This window comes from Protopterus annectens, chromosome 8.part0, assembly GCF_019279795.1.
Source record: "Protopterus annectens isolate FY-2018-M chromosome 8.part0, PAN1.0, whole genome shotgun sequence".
In the NCBI taxonomy this organism is placed as follows: domain Eukaryota; kingdom Metazoa; phylum Chordata; order Ceratodontiformes; family Protopteridae; genus Protopterus; species Protopterus annectens.
In genome coordinates, this window is record NC_056741.1 from 474,111,392 (window position 1) to 474,133,301 (window position 21,910).

At 44.4% G+C, this 21,910-nt stretch overlaps 1 protein-coding gene across 1 annotated transcript in view; it reads left to right on the plus strand.

Moving 5' to 3' along the window:
* LOC122808888 (transketolase-like protein 2) overlaps window positions 1–21,910 on the plus strand; it is a 327,865-nt gene that overhangs the window by 72,145 nt on the left and 233,810 nt on the right. The gene's annotated exons all lie outside the window — the stretch shown is intronic.

Sequence of the window (21,910 nt, forward strand, 5' to 3'; positions counted from 1 at the left end):
GCTTTTTTTCGACCAGTCCTTTGCATGTGCACTAGGTTTGAAACTTTTGCTTTCAAAATTCATTGCCTATTAGTTTTTCAAAGCAAATCTGCAAAATGCTGTTGTATAGGCCTACCTTTATTGCACAGGAGCTAAAAAGCAGAGTCCTTTAAGTTGAGTCCAAGCGGCTAAAAATCTAGACTTGTTCCAAGCTTGCTGTTTGTTGGAATATTCTGTTGTCTGGAGTTTTGGAGTTTTCAGGGGCTTCCTGCAAAAAAGTAGTGGTGGTGATTGAATATCTGAATTTCAATACCTCACTATAGAGAACTGACTTTTTTGACCTAGACTGCTTGAGTTGCATTAGAAAGTTATATACTTTTGAATCCATTTCCATCCTTCCGCCATGTAGGGGCCTTAAGATCTGGCCTTGGCCAGTTTCAAGCCGTGGCTCAGATGCTCAGGCTTCTCTTAATACATGTAATTCACCTGTGTTGACCGAACTGCCTCAGTTTGCCCATGGGGGGGGGTTAGTGTCTCAGATGAAAAGAAACTGGCTGAATAGCATTGCCAAAGTGTTTAAAACAATGCTGTTTGAACATGTAACTATGGGTTATTTTAAACCAGGTGAATATGCCAGTCTTGCCTTTTTTGAAAAAATCCTGAGGTTGAATGGGACACAAGAGCTTGTTTTTTCTTTTTGACATTTATTAAAAACCTAAAGTTTTGTGAATTCAATGACTTGCTTCGGCTTGCTTCAGTCGCAATTACAACACCAAAAAATCTAAATTCAACTTTGTTAGCAGGTTCAAATGGTGAGCTAGTTGAGGCTTGCAGTAAAATTGTAGTATCCCAGGCAGGAAATTGATCTGATGGGGGCATAATAGAAAAGTAAAAAAAAATCCTGTAGTTAGTCTTGAGGGTGCAATAGATGCGGTTCTTGCCAATGTGAAAGTAAAATATGGCTGTTAATTGTACTTTTGGTAGTGGAATAGCTGGCTCCATTCTGAAAAAGATAAGCAAATCCCAAAAATTCCTGGAAGAGGAGCCAAAAAAGGCTAGATTCTCTACCTGGGCAGTTGAGAAACAGAGGATGAAAACCTGGACTCCAGCCATAGTTGGAGTTGGAGAGACCATGTGGCTTAACTGGAGGATTAAATACCTGGGTGAGAGCTCTGAAGCCAAGCCCAGCATTCCGGGAGGGTGGACTGGAGGAGGCCCAATGAAGGGAAAAACTAGCAGTAGGGGGGCTGTAAGGGTGACTGGGATCTTAACCAATGCTTTCGGAAAGTGAGAGGGAATGCAGAGTGTCTTGAGGGCCAGTTGAGTCAAGTCATCCCTCTGCAACTCCCCTTCCTGGGAGATCAGAGCAAAAAACTTGTTGCAGTTAGTATTTTGGGGAGATGCAGAGATTCAGCAGGGTCTGTCTCAGTGGCTGAAAATCTGCATTGTGATTATGGGTTTGAGATGCTTCTCATAAGTGAGAGGGATAGATCTGCTCAACCTGTCCACTAGCGCACAGGATTTCCCTGGAATGTGTTGCTGTTAGCAATATTTTTTCACAGTTTTCTCTTTACCACACTCATGGCATCTCAACACAACTGGTAAGATCTCTATCCTTTTACCAGACTGCCATGTTATCTGTCCCATTGTGGGCCTTTTGTCATCTTGGACTCTGTAGACTAGCCTAGTAATGACCATGTTGCTTGGGCTCTTCCCCATGTGGGGTGGGGAGGGGGCATTACCTTGGAATGTCCACGATCACAGTGGCTTTGAGAATAAAGGGGTGTCCTTGTGGAACGTGGAGACTCCCACCGCTTGATCTGTATTTTACAAATCTTTGACCATTGGACTGCAAAGGTCCAGTGCAGAATGCTCATGTAGTACTTGTCCAGGAGAGCCAAGGTGATTGAGGTTGCCATGGAGCCCAGAAGACTGAATTCTTTTTTTGGTGGTAGCTTCTGACAGGACAATGTTGCCAAAGCTTTGGGATGAATGGTTGTAATCCTTGTTTGGGGAAGTTGCGGTTTGAAGCTTTGTATCCAACTGAGCCCCTATGAACTCTACAGATTAAACTGGAAGAAGTTTGGACTTTGCTCAACGTTTTATGGTGAATTTAGCACAAAAATGTAGTAGATTCCCTGGCTCAGACAAGTAAATCTGTGGTAGCGGTGATAACTCGACAGTTGCCTAAATAAGGGAACAACTGCAGTCAAAAAAAGAGCCACTACTAAATTTGTTTAACATGTCAGGGGCTTGTCATGAAACAAAGGCAGAGCTCTGAATTGAACTCCCAGCTGGAAGCAGACTATTCCTAGTGTCCTGTCCATCTTTATATGGTACTACACATGCTTGATCTAAACACATCTGATCTTCTCCCTCAGTGGAAAAATTTGACGCTACCATGACTTATCTGAATATTTTTACAAATTTGTTCAAGTAACTTTGGTCCCAAACTGGCTTTAGGGTCCTGTTTATTTTTAGCACTATAACTTTTAGTAACAAGGTGGTATGTTGATGTCTAGGGGGCTAAAAGGGGAGACTGGAAGGGGGTTGAGGTAGCCTGTTATAGGTTCATAGGTCATTACTAGGCTAATGGCCCTGGAGACTATATAAGCCGAGCCCAAAAATTCCCTGGCATCATGCTGCCCAATGTTGGTTCCTAGTGCCCCTATCTAGCAAGACCACTTAAGTGATCCCTGGGGTGAATTTTCTATTACCCATCCACTCATCCAGATCTCTTGAAGAGGGCCAGTGAGGTGCTCTGCTTGATGTGAATGGGAAGTCTGTTCCAGAGCATGGGTAGTCTCTGGGTCAAGAACCTGTCCCCTCCAGCATGTTCCGTTTTTTATTGTGGTAATGAGGAGGTTGAGGTCCCTGGAGTGTGGCGCGTAAGGAATGGGATTTCTTTAGATGTAGCATGTCTACAGTTCTGGGTCAGACATGGCTTTGTAGATCAGGCAGAGATCGCCTCCAAGTAGGTGATATTGAGCCTGTCTGTATAGGGCATGCCTTTTAAGGCCTAGGATCCTCTTAGTGAGGATTTTTTGTGGCCTTTCCAGTTAAAGGTGTCTAGTGAGGTACATGCCAAATGGGGCATGTTCTGGAAGTCCCTTTTGACTCGTCCCTCATTAGACCTAATACCTCTTTCTTCCTGGATGAAAAACCATTTGCCACTGTACTTGTGCATTTCATTACAGTGTGGTCATCCGCAGGAGAGGTTGCTGTCAAACCTGTCTCTCCAGATCTTTTCACACCTTCAGTGTTTAGTCGACTACCACCGATTGTGGTAGTTCATGGGCACAGTTTTTCCCAAAGGGTATGACTATGCACTGTTTGGAATTGAGTGCAAGGACATGGTTCTGGTACCAGTCATTGGACTCTGAGGCCTTTTTGTAGAATGTGTCTAAATCAGTTGGAGAGTCAATGGCTCTGTCTGCAGTCATCTGCAAACTTGTTCAGCCAGAGTCCCTTTGTTTTGGCTTCTACTTCAGAGACGTAGATGCCAAACAGGAGAGGACCCAGGACAGATCCTTGGACTCTACTTGTAACTGGTCTATAGTCCTATTTGGAGTCTGCTACCTTCACCGTGTGGGTTCTCAGTGAGCCAGTTTTCAGCCCACCTTGTGACATAGGGTTTTATGCCTAGTTTGTGAAAACCCTATCAGATTCCTGAGTGAGGGATGGTGTTAAAGGCCTTGGCAAGATAGAGGTAGGCTGTGTGAACCCCCTTACCTTTTGTCAACTGCTCTGGTGAGGCAGTCCGTGATCAGACATGGTCTATTTCTCACAAACCCAAACTGGATGGGTCCAGAGTTTGGAGATTCCCTATGTCCCTATTTATATGGTCTGTGATGATGCACTCCATACCATTGCATATCAGACTAGTCTGGCTAATGGAGGCAGTAGTTCCCAGGGGCTATAGTCGCTCACCCTTTGTGGAGTGGGATGACTGTAGCAGTGTGCCATTCGGTAGGAACAAAGCCTGAAATAAGGCTGTGATTGTACAGGGCATTTGGGTGTGGTGCCAGTTCACTTTGCAATTCATGCAGAACACAGCCAGGGATATTGTCAGTTCCCATGGAAGCTGTATTCTTGGCTTTGGACAGTGCGGTTTAACCTGTGCAGCCATGATGTTAGGAACTTGGCATTCATGGGCCCTTTAGGTGGGTGAAAGGGAAGTAAAGTTTGCACTGAATCTTCCAGTAGATTGGCAATATCAGTTGGCTCGGTTTGCGTGTTGCTATTGTGCTGTGGCTCGGAGCAGATGTTCATCGTGCATACAGCTGCAGTCATAACAGATGGGTTATCCTGCCGTCCGAATTCCAAAGTCTAGGTCTGGCGTCTGTTGTCGTCGCTTCCTCCCTGACGTCAGTGCGGCAGGGGTATAAGAGGCAGCCGACGCCATTTTCTTCAGTCTTTCTTGCCACGCGGTGTGCAAAGCAGTTGGCAAGTGCCGGTCGGCCAGCTCCTGAGATTTACGAAAGTATTTCAGCCGAAGTCTTCTTGAAAGCCAAGTACCCCGTTGGGGAAACTTTTCTTGCCTCAGACCGATGTCAGACAAAGTTAATTGCATTTCATGTGGGAAGCAAATACCGCATAAGGATTTCCACTCTTACTGTATACCTTGCTTAGGCCCAGACCACGACATCTCGGCCTGCCATTTTTGTGCTAGATTCAACAAACTCACTAAGCGTCGGGCGGAGTTCGCCCTTCACTTTTTTGGCAAAAGATTTAATTATATTATGTCGTCGGATACTCAGACTCCAGTTTTGAGCAAAAACGAAGATAAGGACCGCACCCCACCCCTACTGATACCACGCTAAGGCTGACTACGGTTCTCCGGTACTCAGCAAGGCACCTGACAATGCATTACCGTATCCCCCATTCCTACTACAGATACAGACGCCACTCCTGGCAGGGAAACTCAGAATTTAGACAGGCCTGCCATTTCAGACAGGCCTGCCATTTCTCAAGGGGTCTTCAGGCCTTCCTCCTCTATTAAAGCCTTCACTAAGTCTAAAACGGCCATGAAAACCAAAAAAACAGGTTCCTCAGACACCCTCTCAAGGCACCATGCATAAAAAACAGATTCTTAAAATGGCTGACGATTTTATTACTCTAATCAGGGGTTCTCAACCCCCCTCTGACAAAAGGCCCAGATTAGAGGAAGACTACCCTTCCTCAGATCCAGCTTCTATTACCTCAGAACTATCTGAGGACCAGGATTGTGCCTATTTTCCATTCGAATCCTCTGATGCAGAGGAGTCTATTCCCTCTGTCTCCCCTCCTGAGGACTTCCTGCATACATTGAGGGAACACTTTCACTGGGAAGGCCAAGATTACTCAGATTCCAAGAAAAGGCTCAGGTAATTTCTTCTGCTCCACCAGCATAGGTCTCTGGCTATCCCTCCTGTTTTAGATATATTGGATGACGTGTACACAGAAGCCAGCCTTAATCCTGATTCTTTGCCTCCAGTTCCTGTTAAACCAGACGGGTATTACCGGGTTCCTGATTCTCGCCAGTTCCTATATAAAAGCCATACTGCTGACCCAGAAACTATTTCACAGGGTCCCAAGGGAATTAAGGCCTCCACTGCTAAAAACCCATTACCTTCAGAGAGAGATTCCAGTTCTTTAGAAAGGTGGGGGGAGAAAGGTGTACACCTCGGCCACTTTAACCATGAGGGCATTAAACTGTCAGTTCCATATGTTAAAGTATCAACAGTTTTTGATATCTTTGAAAAGCAAAATGACACAACCAGATTTAAGAGTTGCAGAATTTGTTGCATGGTGCAGAGCAAGTGGGTAAAAATAACTTGCAGTGTGGTTTTGATGCTTTAGAGGCCTCATGTAGAGCTGCTGTTACGGGGTCTGTTATACGTAGGCATGCTTGGCTCAGAGCAAACCTTACCAGATTATGTCAAAGCTAAATTATTAGATGCACCTCTTCAAAAAGATGTATTGTTTGGTGTTAAAGCAAAGGAGGTGCTAAAGAAAATGGAGGAAAAAGCGAAATCAATGCAAACAGTGAAAGATTTCCTGCAGGTACAGCCTCCACGTTTCAGCAGAAACTGGCCTTCAGAAAATTGGTCCTTTCCAGCCATGGACAGACCTCAAAGGGGCAGATACAGGTGTCCAAGGGTTAGAGGGCAACCTCAAGGATCTTTCAGAGCCAGACAGTGGCAAGCACCAACCCCAAGAGATGGAGAAGATTAATCAGTCTTTTAGAAAACAGACACAATGACTTCCCCCTACACCTGCCAAGCAAAGCTTTAATGGCAGCACCTTTGGGTGGAAAACTGACATTATTCTCAAAAAATGGGCATATTGTTACAAAAGACAAATGGATTCTGGACATTATAGACAGAGGCTACAGGTTCCACTTTCACACCCTTCCAAAAATGAGAGGCATGCCAAACCAACAGACGCCTCAGACTACGCCTGGGGAGCACACATGACAAATCAGTGCCTTCAGGGAAAATGGGCACGAACAGAAGCTCCTTCACATCAACCAAAAGGAAATGCTAGCCGTGCAAAAGGCTATGATGACCTTCAAAGACCTACTGCATCCAGGCCAGCTATTGATAAGGACAGAACACCACAGTGATGTGGTACATAAACAAACGGGGGAACTCATTCATACCCCCTGTGCAGGCAAGCCATGACCCTATGGAACACAGCACTGGAATTGAAAATTCAACTACCGGCACAATTCCTGCCAGGGAAGAAAACACACTGGCAGACAACCTACGCAGAAATATGACAGATCCACACGAATGGAAGTTGCATCCTCAAATTTTCACAAAGATAACTCCGGCATGGGGACAGCCAGACATTCTCTTTGCTAGACAGAAATTGCCAGTTGAAAAAAATTTTGTTCAAAAAATTTTGTTCAAGGACCTATCATCCACAGGCCTGGAAAGTGGATGCACTTTCCTTCAATTGGGCAACATTGACTGTCTATGCCTTCCCGCCTCTTCCTCTGCTGCCCAAAGTTCTATTAAAAGCCAGAGCAGAGAGGCCGAAAATGATTCTCATTGCTCCAGACTGGCCAAGGCAACACTGGTATCTGCTCCTGAAGAGCCTGACACATTCCCCACCATGGATCCTACCTCTAGTCCCTCTTCTGTTGTCCCAGCACAACTACAAAACTCTTCACAGCCATCTCAAAACTCTAAATCTAGCTGCATGGAGAATTCCTTGATTTCACAACAGTTTCTCCTCTCCAAGGAGGTGCAGGATGTCATCTTTGAGGCCAGAAGACCTTCTACTAGAAAGGCCTACTCCGCCAAATGGAAACTGTTTTGTGCCTGGAATCAAAAGAAGGGATAGAATCCTTGGGTAATAAATATACCTCAAATTTTACAGTACCTAGCTGAGATGTTAAACAATGGACTTTCCTTCTCCATAAAGATCCACGCTTCAGCCATTTCTGCACAATACAACACAGATCCTCCTTTATTCTCTCATCCTCTTAAGGCAGTTCCTCAGAGGGGCAAAGAATATAAAACCCCAAGGAAACTACCAGTCCCTGCTTGGGTCCTCAACTTCGTATTGGAAAAGCTGACCCTTCCTCCCTTCGAGCCAGCTTCTTCATCAGAGTTACAGTACTTGTCAGGGAAAACTGCCTTTCTTCTGGCTATCACCTCGGCTCGCAGGGTTTCGGAGCTACAGGCCCTCATGGCTGTGCAACCATTCATAATTTTCCATCAGGACAGAGTTTCCTTAAGAACCAACCCTACCTTTATGCCAAAGGTAGTATCCAGTGTAGCTTTGAATCAGACTATCCACTTACCTACCTTTTATCCTAATCCACAGAACAAAGGGTAAAGACTACTGCATTCCTTGGACATTCACAGGCAACTTCGTTATTATTTGGACAGGACAAAGCCATTCAGGAAATCTGAGCAACTCTGTGTCCTATGCTGCAGGTGCTCAAGGAAAGGCTATTTCCAAACAGACTATTTCAAAATGGATAGCCCACTGCATACGCTTTTGTTACTCATTTCATGGAAAAACTGTGCCTGCATGCGTCAGATCCCACTCCACCAGAGCCACAGCTACCTTGCAGCCTTCCTCAGGGGGGTCCCTACCAAGGATATTTTGGAAGCAGCCACCTGGAGTTCAGTGCACACTTTCTCCAAGCACCATCACCTCCCACTATACTCTAAATCTAGAGCGGGCTTTGCCACAGCAGTCCTGCAGGGCATCCTAGCCCCTCCTAGTTCCACTTAGTGCCTACCACCCTTACTTAGCTTTGGGATTCTACCCATCTGTTATGACTGCAGCTGTACACACGATGAACATAGTACAGTTTTGTACCTACCATAAATGTAGATGTTCAGGCCTTATGACAAACCCTTTTCATAGTACCTTTTGGGGTACTCTTTTTATGGTGCATTTGCTTGCAACTACTGTTGATTTATCAACATTGCATTTTTGCATAACATTGTTTGCCTTCCTTCTGGGGGCACCTGACATCTGGGGCAAGAAAAACTGAAGAAAATGGTGTCTGCTGCCTCTTTTATACCCCTGCCGCACTGACTGGGAGGAAGCTACGACAACAGATGCTGGACCTAGACTTTGGAATTCGGCCGACCGAGGACCCGTCTGACTGCATGATAACCAATCTGTTATGACTGCAGCTGTATGAGCACTCTAACATCTACATTTATGGTAGGTACAAAACTGTACTAGGAGTATTGCCATGTAGATTCTTGACATAACTATAGAATGCCTTGTGGTTGCCTTTGGTGTCTGCTGCAATTTTGCTTTCGTAGCTAGCTTTAGAGGATATGATGCGGTATCAGTTTTTTGTTGAGACTAGCATGGGAGGTTTTCCAGTCTTGGGACTTGCCCTTTTCTGCAACAGTTTCTTCCTTCTATTGTGGAGTTTTAGGGGACCACCAGATCGACTTCCTTTTTTGAGGAAAGCATCTTGGTTCTGTTTGGCATGGCCCATTTCATGCACCTCTGTATGTATTCATACAGTGCATTAGTGTATGATTCAGCAGTCCTGCACCTATTTTCTATTTGCATGGGTGTCATGAAGTTTCCCACCTCTGTTTTTTTAGAAGCCCAAACTTGGCTTAGGGGAAGTTTTTAAAAGGTTTCCTTTACGGGGGTGGGGGGGGGGGGGCTGTGGAAATCCCTGGTGATTAGCTTGTGGTCAGATATGACCAGGGAAAAATTTAATGACCACATCGAGGATGTTTCTACTCCTGGTTTAAGAATGAGTTGGTCCAAAGAATTGGAATTGAGTTCTAGAAAATGTTGAGCAAGTGTGGTATGCGAGTAATTTTCCCAGTTAATGGAGGGGTAGTTAGTCCCCCAGTATAAGGGTTTTGGGTTGTATCTTAATTTTCTAGTGTGTTTAGGAATATGGAGTGGGAGTTTTGGGACATGGTGGGGGGATCTAATAGCAGGCTACAACCTGGATTGCAGTTTAACCCAGTGTTTGATGTACCTTGAAGTATTTCTGATGCATTATGTTGAGCTACTAGTCTGGAGGTGTGCATATCCTTCATGAATATGGAGATGCCACCACCTTAAGGCTTCAACCCAGGTTTTGGGGCCGAAAAGTGTGGTACGAGTTGTAGCCTGCTAAAGCAGGGGTGCTCTCCAGAGCCTTGAACCAGGTCTCTACTGCACAGATTTCTGTTCTCCTTTTAAGGCGTGAGAGTGCATTTTGAAATTTAGACTTCTAGCATTGAGTAGCATAATCCTCTGTTTGCTTGTAGCTGTTACAGTGGCGGTTTTGTCTTTAGGACATTGCCTAAAAAAGGCACTATAGGGATAGCAAGAATTTTTGCCAGTATCCAGAAGCGCAGGGGTGACTGAGGCCATTTCTGGCAAAGCATAGAGATCGGTCAGTTATGTCATCCCAGGCAGGCAGATACTGGATCCCCTTAGAATGACACCAGAAACTTAGCAAATTGTTGAAGGCAATTATTTTTTACTTTTACTGTGGCATCATTATGGGTCATGGTAGAATGCTACTCAGGGCTAGGGTCATACCTGTTGGGGCAACAAGATCAAAGAGCTCCTTCATGTAGTCCAGGGAGGTACATGTCAGTTCACACCAGCATGGACAGTGACCGTCCTATTTGTACCTGTTGTGGCAGATCCTGGCACCTGACAGCAGACTTGCTTTCTTCAGCCTAGTCCTTGTTCAACCTAGTGAGTGGGACATCAGTGTACCTTACTATTGGTCACCTATGACTAGTGTTATGATCCCCTCGACCCATCTGTCTTGAGTAGACGTCAACCTGGTTTGCAGGGATAAGTGCCCCAACTGCCTCCAGAGCACAGTGGTCAGCAGCCATTGAGCACAAAGGCTTCTCAAAGGACCTCCTTTGGACCACCTCTGCCCCTAGGGTGACTTCCTACAAGTTCCTCCCTTTGATGTAGGAGCTATCTCCAGAAGCGTCAGATGAAAACACTTTTTCCCTCCTTTTTGCTTCAAAGACGTCCTCTGAGGAGTTGAGAATTGATCCCTACAACGGAAAAGGATTTGCTCTGTCCTTTCTATAAATTTACATACTTTTGGGACCAAAAAATGTTCTTCATAAGGAGGCGGGAGTGTTCTGCAAAACCTGTCCAATATTCAGGCATATTTCCTGATGGTCCTGCCTGTGCAGACTGATCTAGATGCTTCTTCCTTTGTATTGGTGATGAAATGTATACAAACATTAGATAAGGATTAGCGGGTAGCCAGCTGTGCATCAGCATGTTTTTTTAACATGCCAGATAATTCAGCACTCTTGCCAAGAATGTAGATGAGGCATATAGTCTCCCCAAATCTGTCAAACACATGAGATTCCCTGCTCATTTCCTCATTGTTCATTGCTGGGACCCTTGCTCCAATGGGGGCAGTTCTGAGGAGGGACCTTATGTGGTTTCTTGGAGAAGTTTGGCTGTGTTAAGACTCTCTTCTCCATGCGGTGGGGCTACTTGGGATGTAGACTGGCCAGAATCAAAAGCTTCAAAGAAAAATGACTTCTGTCAGAGGTGTTTTGGGAGGACTGTTCCCCTTTCTCTTAAGGAGTTCATTGATTTCTCTGAATAAAATGCCTTTGGGGGAAGGAGGTTGGGGGATCTAGGAAACACTGGTGTCTATCTGTGGCAATAAATTTGGATGGGAATCCAGGTACTGCCTTTTGCATTCATGTTTCCCGTGTCCATCCTTTTGTGGGATGTTCTGGAGGAGGATTTGAAGGCTGGGATCTCTTCTAGAGGAGGTGGATCTAGATTTCTGGTTGGCTTTCAGTGGGACTGGAAGATTTTGGGGAGCCTAGCCTTGGGTCCCAAATCCTGAGTCAACCAGGGTATCACATGGCCTGGAGCAAAGGCTGAGGTCTGAACTGAAATGTCTTAAACACTGAGGCTCAAGAGGTAGGAATGGATTACAAAACCTGTTTCCAAACCTACCCTGTTTGAACTGACCTTTTGGCTCCGATTTCAGTCTGCTCCAATGCAATCCAAGAACTTCTCATCCAAGAACAAATACTCTGCTCCGATGCAGATCTGCCCCAGTTGGAAGTGGGATTAAATTGCTTCAGTCTTGAAAGGCAGATTGGAGAAGTAGCAATAATGGAATACAAGGAAGAAACCATTAGCCAGGTCCAAGAGGATCCTGGATTGTGTCTGGGTCCGAAGAAATCTTCACTCTGCTTCGGTACGGTGGCTGGCCGGTTTGGCTGGCTGAATAGATGAAACAGAAGACGGAAGCCTGTAGTGATGCAGCTTCCTGTAGTATGGCTGAACAGAATGTGTTTGAAATGATCTCCAGTGAGAACCTGTGATTTTTGGATTAAAGAATAGTGGCTCTGGCTTCAAAAGTTGCAAAACCCTCTGAACCAACTGACATATAGTCTTGGACATAATTTCTCCTTTTTTCCTAGATGTTCGTGTTTCACTGTTGCAGTAATTACACTTGGGTTATCCTGCTGGCAGGCTACCTGCAGTCGGCCTGAATTCCAAAGTCCTGGTCTGGTGTCTGATGCTGTCGCCTCTTCCCTGACGTCAGTGCGCCAGGGGTATATAAGCTGCAGCCGACGCCATTTTCTTCAGTCTTTCTTGCCATGCGGTGCCCGAAGCAAAAGCAGTTTGCAAGTGCCAGTCGGCCAACTCCTGAGATTTTCGAAATTTGAATTTCAGTCTTCAATAAAGCCAAGTACCCCATTGGGGAAACTTTTTTTTTTTCTTGCTCCAGACAGATGTCAGTAAAAGTACAATTGTATTTCTTGTGGGAAGCAAATACCTCATTTTCATTATTACTGTATTCCTTGCCTAGGCCCTGACCGTGACGTTGCTAGTTGTCAGTTTTGTGCTAGATTCAACCAACGCACTAGATTCAACCAACGCAGTAAAGCGTCTGTTCGATTTTGCTTTACATTACTTTGGCCGAAGGTTTAACTATATAATGCTATCTGAACAACCGTTCATAAAAAGCACAAGGACAAAGAAAAGGACAGGCATCCGAGGTCCAAAACAGACTAAGCCTCTTCTAGGCCAGTCGCCGGTTCTCTGGCACTTTCACAGCCACCGACACCCGCTACCTCAGAGCCACATGCCACCTCAGACTCCCACGTGGAGACTAGGCCTCTGGAAACTCAAGGTATTGGGCCTACGGAAACTATCCCCTCAGATGGGTCCGGAGCCGCTGAGCAGGCATCTGCTTCTGAAGGGTTTCAGACCTAAGGCAAAGTCTAAAACACCTTTAAAGACAAACAAGTACAGCACTCTCAAGCATCCATGTCGAAGAAACAGATGCTTAAAATGGCTGAGGACCTAATTACTTTGTTCAGGGGTTCCCATCCCCCTCCTGATAAAAGGCCTAGGCAAGACACTGACTACAACTCCTCTGACCAGGTTTCTATTTCTAATTCCTCTTCAGAACAGGGATATTCCCTTCCTCCCTATGAGGACTCTGATGCTGAAGAATCTATCCCTTCAGCCTCCTCCTGAGGACTACTCTCTTGGGGAAACCCTGCACACCATGAGGGAATATTTCCATTGGGAGAGCCAGGATTATTCAGAATCCAAGAAAAGGCTCAGACTTTCTTTTATTGCCTCAGCACAGGCCTCTTGCTATCCCTCCTGTGCTAGATATTGTTGATGTATTTTCAGAATCCAGTTTGTCTCCTGATTCTTTACCCCCTGCACCTGTTAAGCCAGATAGGTACTACAGGGTTCCAGATTCACACAAATTTCTTTATAAAAACCCTGCTGCTGATCCAGAAATAATTTCTCAGGGCCCGAAAGGGGGGGGGGGTCAAGGCTTCCACTGCAAAAAAAAACCCCTGTTCCCTCTGATAGGGATTCTAGAGCACTGGACAGATGGAGGAAGAAAGTTTACACCTCTGCTACTTAGCTGTAAGGGCTTTAAATTGCCATTTTCGCATGCTTTAAGAACAATACCTAATGTCTCTGCTAAAACAGAAAATGCTTACAACATCTGAATGTCCTGAAAACAAGGAAATGCAGGACTTGTTGCATGCAGCTGAACAAGTGGGAAAGCATACTTTGCAATGTGGTTTTGATTCACTAGAGGCTTCCTGTAGAGCCGCAGTTCAGGTTCTGTCATTGGAAGGCATGCTTGGTTAAAAGAACAGTTTACCTGATCATGTTAAAGCAAAATTATTGGATGCTCCATTACAGCATGATACTTTGTTTGGTGTTGAGGCAAAAGAGGTGTTAAAGAAAATGGAGGATAAAGCAAAATCAATGCAGACAGATTTCTTACAGGTTCAGCCACCTAGATTTAGCAGGAACTGGCTGCCTAAAAATTGGTCCTTTCCAGTGTCTGGCCACAAAGAGCAGAGACGCCCAAGAGGCAGATCTCAGCCCCAAGGCTCATACAGACCTAAACAGTGGGGTGCTCCAGCCCCCAAAGGAGAAGATAAATCACAACCTTATAGGAAACCGTTCCAATGACTTTCCTCTACCAATGCCAAGCACTTACCTTTTGGCAGCACCCTTGGGGGGGAAACTGGCACTTTCCTCACAATTGGCACATGATCACCCAGGACAAATGGGTACTGAATATTATTTCTCTGTTGCAGCTTCCACTTTCACACCATCCCAAGGCCAAAAGGTATGCCAGACCTGACACAATCAATGGGCAGATGCACAAAAACAAATTTCTGCTCTCACTGACATGAGGGCTAAAGTACTACAGCAAGAGCAGGGACAATGATTTTACTAAAGACTTTTCTTGGTACCCAGAAAGGACAAAGCCTGGATACCAATACTGGACCTGACTACTCTAAATACTTTCCTGGATGTTCCAAAAGTCAAAATGTTGACACTGCAGCAACTTCTACCCATGCTGGACAAGAAGGCTTGGCTAGTTACTTTGGACCTCAGAGGCATACCTGCATGTCCCAATCAGACGATCGTGCAGAAGATACCTCAGATTCATAGCTGGCTCAATGCATTACCAGTGGAACCTTTTATCATTTTCATCCGGACAGGGTTTCTCTAAGGACAAACCCAACATTTATGCCAAAGGTAGTATCCAGTGTGGCTCTTAACCAAACCATTCATTTGCCAACTTTTTATCCAAATCCCCAGAATAAAGGGGAGAGACTTCTGCACTCTTTGGACATGCACAGGCAGCTGCACTTCTACTTGGACAAAACAAAAGCTTTCAGAAAGACTAAGCAACTATTTGTGGCATATGCTGCAGGATCACGAGGAAAAGCTGTGCAGACTCTTTCAAAATGGATAGGGCACTGCATTCGTTTCTGCTATGCACAGCATGGCAAATCAGTGCCTAAGAATATTGGGCCACATTCTACCAGGGCAGCAGCCTTTCTCAGAGAAGTACCAACCAAGGAAATTTTGGAGGCTGTAACTTGGGAGTTCGGTGCACACTTGTTTACCAAGCACTACCACTTGCCTCTACTCTAAATCCAGAGCAGGCTTTGCCACTGCAGTTCTGCAGGGCCTCATCGCCACTCCTAATCCTATTTAGACCCAGCTGCCCAACCTCAGCTTTGGGATTCAATGACTGCAACAGTGAAACACTATGAATATAGTACAGTTGTGTACCTACCATAAATGTAGATGTTAAAGTGTATTCACTGTTGCAGTCCAGGTTACCCACCCACCATCCCCCTTTCTTTGTTGGGACTTATCTATACATCTCTATCCTATACAACCTATGTGGTGTATTTGCTTGTAGATGAATAAGTTTTTTATAACCAAAATGTATTGCTTACCTTCTTGGGGGCACCTGACATCTGGGGCAAGAAAAACTGAAGAAAATGGAGTCTGCTGCAGTTTGTATACCCCTGGTGCACTGATATCAGGGAAGAGGTGACAGCAACCAACGCCAGACCAGGACTTTGGAATTCAGGCCGACTGCGGGTAGCCTGCCAGCAGGATAACCCAAGTGTAATGACTGCAACAGTGAATACACACCAACATCTACATTTATGGTAGGTACACAACTGTACTTTTCTCAGTTTTCTATTCATCCTGGCATCAAGTGTAGCAGAACAGGAAGATTTTGGAAATGGGAGGATACCACCTTCCATAGAGGCTGGGAGTAGCCCTTTCAAAGCAAAAATAAGCACTTTCATAGTATGCCGTCTGAAGGCTTCACAAATTAGCGCAAGAGGTGTCAGAAGGGCATGGATAATAGACACTTGTCATGGCTTATTTGGGCAACTTGTCTGTACAAGCCACACTTATTCAGGGTGTCAGAGAAAATCTGGTTTCAGAGCGAACCAGGCGGAGGTTTTTTGGAAAGGGGGGGGACATCAAATGTACAAGGGAAAACGAGACTAAGGTTTAGGGGTGGAATAACACAAATTAGAAATATTCCTTTCTGGGATTATTTTTGGACTGAAAATCCTTCATTCCAATGTTAATCAGGCTAGCTATTTAGCATAGTGTTAAATGTGCAAGACCAGTTTATTTTCATTAGTTATAGAAGCCTAAATATTGGTATGCTTTTGTAATGAAGGAAGATGCTAAAGTTACTCCTGACTGGAGACTTTGTATTTTGCGCAACTTTAAGAGAATTTGCTACAAAAGAGTAAATGTAGACACCTGTGCTTAAGCCTACCCTTCATGTTCGTTGTCTTTCAGTTTAGTTGTATAAGGTGAAGTGGTTCTTATGAAATACGTGTATCACGTTTTGTGGAGTGGTTATTATACAGCCAAGGTTTGGGGGATGTTTTTTGTTCCCCCAGGCCACATAAATTATGCTGCAAGATGTTAACTCAACCTCGCCATTTTCCTTGCAAAATTTCCACCCTGGTTCATCCAAGAGGCTACAGCAGTGAAAAACGTGGCTTTCTGGACTGTCATTTATGGTATTGACCGTAAGCTTAAGATGAGGTAATAGCCATTTTTTGGAGTTTCTCTTATTTGGAAAAATTCTTGAAAGCCTTTTGTAAATGTGCTCCAGCAACCGAGCATGTCCACTCCAACTAAGCATATATTTGGGCAATTTTCCCTTTTTCAGCCAGATATTGGTAAATATGCCAGCTGTGCCATAATGCAAATACTTTGCCTGCAAAGTTTGAGAGCAGCTTGTCTGTTTTGTGAAGACTGTTGGCATTCATTTCTGGTAGCATTAGTTGCTAAAACTAGTATTTTTAGCAACTACTATTGAGCATGCAGTTGGAACAGTTGTGGATGCCCGAGACTGCCAAATAAGGAAACTTGTAGGTCCTTTGAGATCTGTAGGTGAGTGACCTGAAGAATCCTGTCTTAATGTGGCACCCACTTTGGGATTTGAAATGCCCTGCTATATCTTGGAATGCATTCCCAAACTGATCTGTTTGTCTTTCAGCTTTTCCCGGTTAGGGGTCACCACAGCGGAACTCCGGTCTGCTAATGATTGGCAGTTTTTTATGGTGTCAAGTTGCCAGCCCAACCTTCAATGAAGGCACGCCCACTCAACCGTGGGGAAGACATGCAGACTCCACACAGAAGGCACTCCCAAGCCGAGAATCAAATGGGATAACCTCTTGCTGTGATGAGGCAACAAGTATGTGCAACTAAAATGCTAGTCTAAAACAAGTCATGGGTTTCGGTTTGTAGGGCTTCTCTCTTGAGACTGCACACAGGATTTTGCATTCTTGATGCGAGGATGGGCTTTTTATGTTGGATGAACTTTAGCATTTTTATTTGACTTTCCTAACCTCAGTCAAGAAGTTCTGTTTATTGTACTGAGGCCCTAAATCAGGTCTGGTTGATCAGAAAGTGCTTTATCATGCAAGGTGGCTTGGAAATGCTTTTTTTTTTTTTTTTTTTTTTTGCAGCCCCAGTTTGGTGTGCATCCTTCAAGGGCAATCTGACGTTAGCAAAGCAGCCTGCAATATTTCCTGACTTAAGTCTTTGCCTTCTAGGAGGTGTATTCCAGATGTGTTTTGGGCATTAGGATATCCAGTCACTTTAATCAAATGCTATTACCTTGCTCCATTGAGGGTCTACAACAGTATTTTGCATTTGTTTTGCTGTGGAACTTGGACAGACGTTTTTGCATTGTTCCTCTCCTTTTGACCAGGAGTAGATTTCGGCTGTCATGAAGGCCTGCCATTGCCATACCATGGATGTTAGGCCAGGTAGTTTTAAGGGGAAGTGCAGCGTAAGCTGGGGATGCTGCTCTGTGTGCAAGTGTGCCATAATGAAATGTTACAGGTTCTAACTTCCTAACTTGGTAGCTCAAGTGGTTGTAAAAGATCCCACTATTTGTTGAAAAAAGGTAGAGTCTTTGGTACTCTGACCAAATTTCTCACACTATTTGCTACCTCAGTTCTCACCTGAGGAACCCATGCCTAATGAGACTAATACAGTCAACACAGTAACAGTCAACACAGTAACCCCTCACCCCCCCATACAAGCTATATGAAGAGTGTAGCACTTGAGTGTGCTTGGAGTAAAGTACCCAATTTAGACTCTAACGTTCAAAAGTGTGTACTAGACTGTCTTATGAACCTTTTTTATTGCGTTTTAAACCAGTGATGACATTTAATTTTAAAATGAATAGAGTAAAAAAGGGGGGGGGGAACGCAGCTGAACTGTCAAAAGTTAAGCTGTTTCAAGAGTGTTGGCAATTTAGTGGTTTAAATTTTTTTCCACATGTATGAAGTGATTCTGGAAGACCTTGACTTTGATTGTTCCTTTTGGCAAACTTCAATTGCAATGTTTTGATAATTCATTAAGAGGGTGTGGATTTTTCCATTTGCTGGTTGCAATCATTTGAAATATCCACTTTAAATGGAGCATTCTGTTAAAACGAATGATTTGGTTAAAGAAAATTTCGGTGAACAGAGCCTGCAAAATCTCAACTGTCTTAAGAACATGTATCCTTCATGCTTTCCTGAGCAAAGGAACTACTGTTCCCGAATCTCTGAGGGGCATCTTTAACACATCACTTGGGGAATCTGAACACCCAAAAACAGAGGCTAGCTTTGAAATTCTGTAGGGTCAGTCGGAGGCCTTCCACAGCACCTTCAGGACCATTTAGTGGTACAGTTATATCTGCCCTCTGCCTGACATTTGCAGACAGTCTAATAGTCATGTCAGAGAGTGGAATGCTGGTATCTTAGCCGCTCAAGTTTAGTATTGTATAAAAGCCAGATACCAGCTGTAGACATCTGTTGAGCCAGCGACCGTTATGCTGAACGAATTGTCCCCATCCTTTCCCCTTTTGGCTGTTCCGTTCCTTTTTGTGCATGAACCTGCAGGTCCTGCGGAAAATTGCCTTGGACTTTCTGATTTAAAAAGAAAAAAGCAAGTCCCTTAAAGCATCCAGGAAGCTTAATGCCTGCAACGTCCGTTCCAAGGCTGCTTGCATTCCGCTATTACACTGACTACAAATGCTTTGCCGAGGAATTTATGGCAGGTTGACTGAGAATTCATGCTTGCCTACCACTTAAAGTTGTCTGGAATGGACATTCTAAAGAGCCATACCTGGAGCTTTCCTCTGACTGTAGCAGAGATTTTGCTAGTGTTCAAATCCCGTTACCTCTCTGATGCAGACTGCTAGTCTATCCTCTGGTTCCCCTTCAAAGAATGCACTCCTGGGAATATTTGGCCAACTTCTCATTCATGTGGTTTTACATGGTGCCTGGATTTTCCCGTGTTTAGTACCCACGTGATTTCATGCATTCATCTGCTTACCATTTTGCTATATGTCCTGAATTGATTTGAGCTAATAACCCCATAAGAGTTGCCTTCTGGACGTGACTGGCTTGGCACAAAGGTATACATAGCTGCTGCCCAAAGACATTGGGAAGCGGACATTTCCTCTTATTGCAAGGACCATTCTGAAGCCACAGGCTACATCACCCTTGTAGTACCCATGGTGAGACTGCACAAATACTGAATTGATACCTGTTGTGCCAGTCATGTTTCCAATTGAGTGGGTATGCTGTTAAATCGTGCAGGTAAAAGCTAATTCAGGAATGCTATTTCAGTGGAAATGGCCAGACTGTCAATGAAAGCTATCTCTAACCAAGCCTGTAAGGTTGTATGCATTGTTTGTAATACGAAAGACTTGTTGACCAAGTCTTAAGGCAGATATGTTTGCATCAAAAATTTGTAGCAGTTTATGCAAATTTAGTGTTGTCAAGCTTAACACTAAACATTATTACGTTTGTGGGATTTATTGGCAAAGTGGTGGGAATGCCTGTTCAGTGTTGTGCTAGCAATGTGCCTCTACTAAAGTAAAGTATCTGTTACATGCTTGCAGCATTTTTTAGTTCTGAATGCTTGCTTGTATCCATTTCTCATGTAGGGAAGCTTGGATCGAAATCCTCTGTAGACTGACAGGTCTACACTGTCCCGCAATACTTTGTTCCTCCATGATATAAAGACTTGATTTAACTGCATTGGACATACTCAAAGGAACATTTAACTCTGTTCTGCTGTGTAAAGTAGAAGAAAACTGAATTTAAGAAATTATGTGCTGAATGGGTCAGCATCATGGCTGTTACAAAGCAAAACTATTTGCATCCCCTAAAGCTAAATAGCTATTGGAACTATAGAGAGTAAACCCTTATTTACAATTGAAATGGTCTGTTATGCTCCACCAGAGTTTTTCCTGATACTAGCCAGAACTTGGCAAATGTTCTAATGAGTTCCTGACTTTTGTACCTTCCCACAAGTGAAATGCATGACTGCAGTTTTGGGCATTTTCAGTGCCTGAAGTGTTTTTGAGAGCTGATGGATGCTACACTGTAGGTAAGTTTGCTGTAATACCCAATTAAATTTTAAGAAACTTTATTGGATTGCCATCTCATTTTAAAGGTTGAGACTCGAGGGCAAGCAGTGTATAGACAGATGGCATTCATAGCATTTCTTGATGTATTGCAGTAGAATTCAGAATTGGTTGTCAATTTACTGTGATGGTTTTTGAAACTTGGAATGTTTCTGACATACAGAAACTCCATCAGTAACTTAGTAGCTTTATTTGAATGTCTTATGAAGCCTTTTCAGAATGGTATCGGAGTAGGGATTTCAGGAAGGTAAATCTTTTATTCCATAAGACTAAAACTGAAAGTGTTCAGATCTGGGAAAATGCTAGTCCAAAGAATGGAAAAATAATTGTTTTGGAGAACTTAATGGGCCATAAACTTTTTGTGGAGTATAGGTAAGACCTTGTACAGGACATCATAAGCACAATGTTGAGACTGTGGAAGTATGACTTGATAGAACTATAAACAAGGAAAACTATGCCTGTTGCATATGGTGCTAGATGTTCATCGTGCTATGCTGCTGCTGTCATCACACTTGGTTATCTGCTGTCGGGCGGTCCCGCAGTCGGCCTGAATTCCAAAGCCTTGGTCCGGTGTCAGTTGTCGCTTCTTCACTGACGTCAGTGCGGCAGGGGGTATAAAAGAGGCAGCCGACGCCATTTTCTTCAGTCTTTCTTGCCGCGCGGTGCCCGAAGCAGAAGCAGTTCGCAAGTGCCGGTCGGCCACCTCCTGAGATTTCAAACAGAATTTCAGCCGAAGTCTTATAAAGCCAAGTACCCCGTTGGGGAAACTTTTCTTGCCTCAGATCGACGTCCGACAAAGTTAATAATTGTATTTCTTGTGGGAAGCAAATGCCTCAAGGATTTTCATTCTTATTGTATTCCTTGCCTAGGCCCAGATCGACGTTTCTGGTTGTCTGTTTTGCGCTAGGTTCAATAAACGCACTATTAAGCGTCTGGCTGATACCGCCCGACATTATTTTGGCAGAAAATTCAACTACATTGTCGGAACCTCCAACTACCGCTATGTTTAAAAAAACACAAGGACAAAGACCTGCAGCCTAGACCAGAAACCGAGGTATCGGTTAGGCCTGCTGCCGGGTCTTCGGTACTCAGTGAGACACCTACGCAGCCCCGGACTACCACAGATTTAGAAAATACAACTACCTCTGTCAGAATCTACCGGACTACTGGAGCCGGTTCCTCTTCAACTCGCGGACGCCAGCCCTGGCCGTGATCTGGAGACTGTGGACAGGCCTTCGGTTTCAGAAGGCGTTTTTAAACTGACTACTCTTTCCGTTAAGTCATACGCTAAGCTTCCAAAGGTTAAAGTCCACAGACTCCCATACAGGCCCCTATGCCTAAAAAACAAATGCTCAAAATGGCGGAGGACCTGATTACCCTTATCAGAGGTTCCCAGCCCCCTCCTGACAAAAGGCCTAGACTCTAGGAAGATTTACCTCCTGACCAGGAATCCATTTCCTCAGCAGACTCAGAACAGGATTACCCCTTCCCTCCCTATGAATCCTCAGATGCTGAGGAGTCTATTCCCTCTGTTTCCCCCCCTGAAGACTTCTCTTTTGGGGAAACCCTGCACACCATGAGAGCAACCCTGCACACCATGAGAGAGCATTTCCACTGGGAAGGACAAGATTACTCTGACTCCGAGAGCTTCTTCTTTTGCCTCTGCACAGACTCCTAGCCATTCCA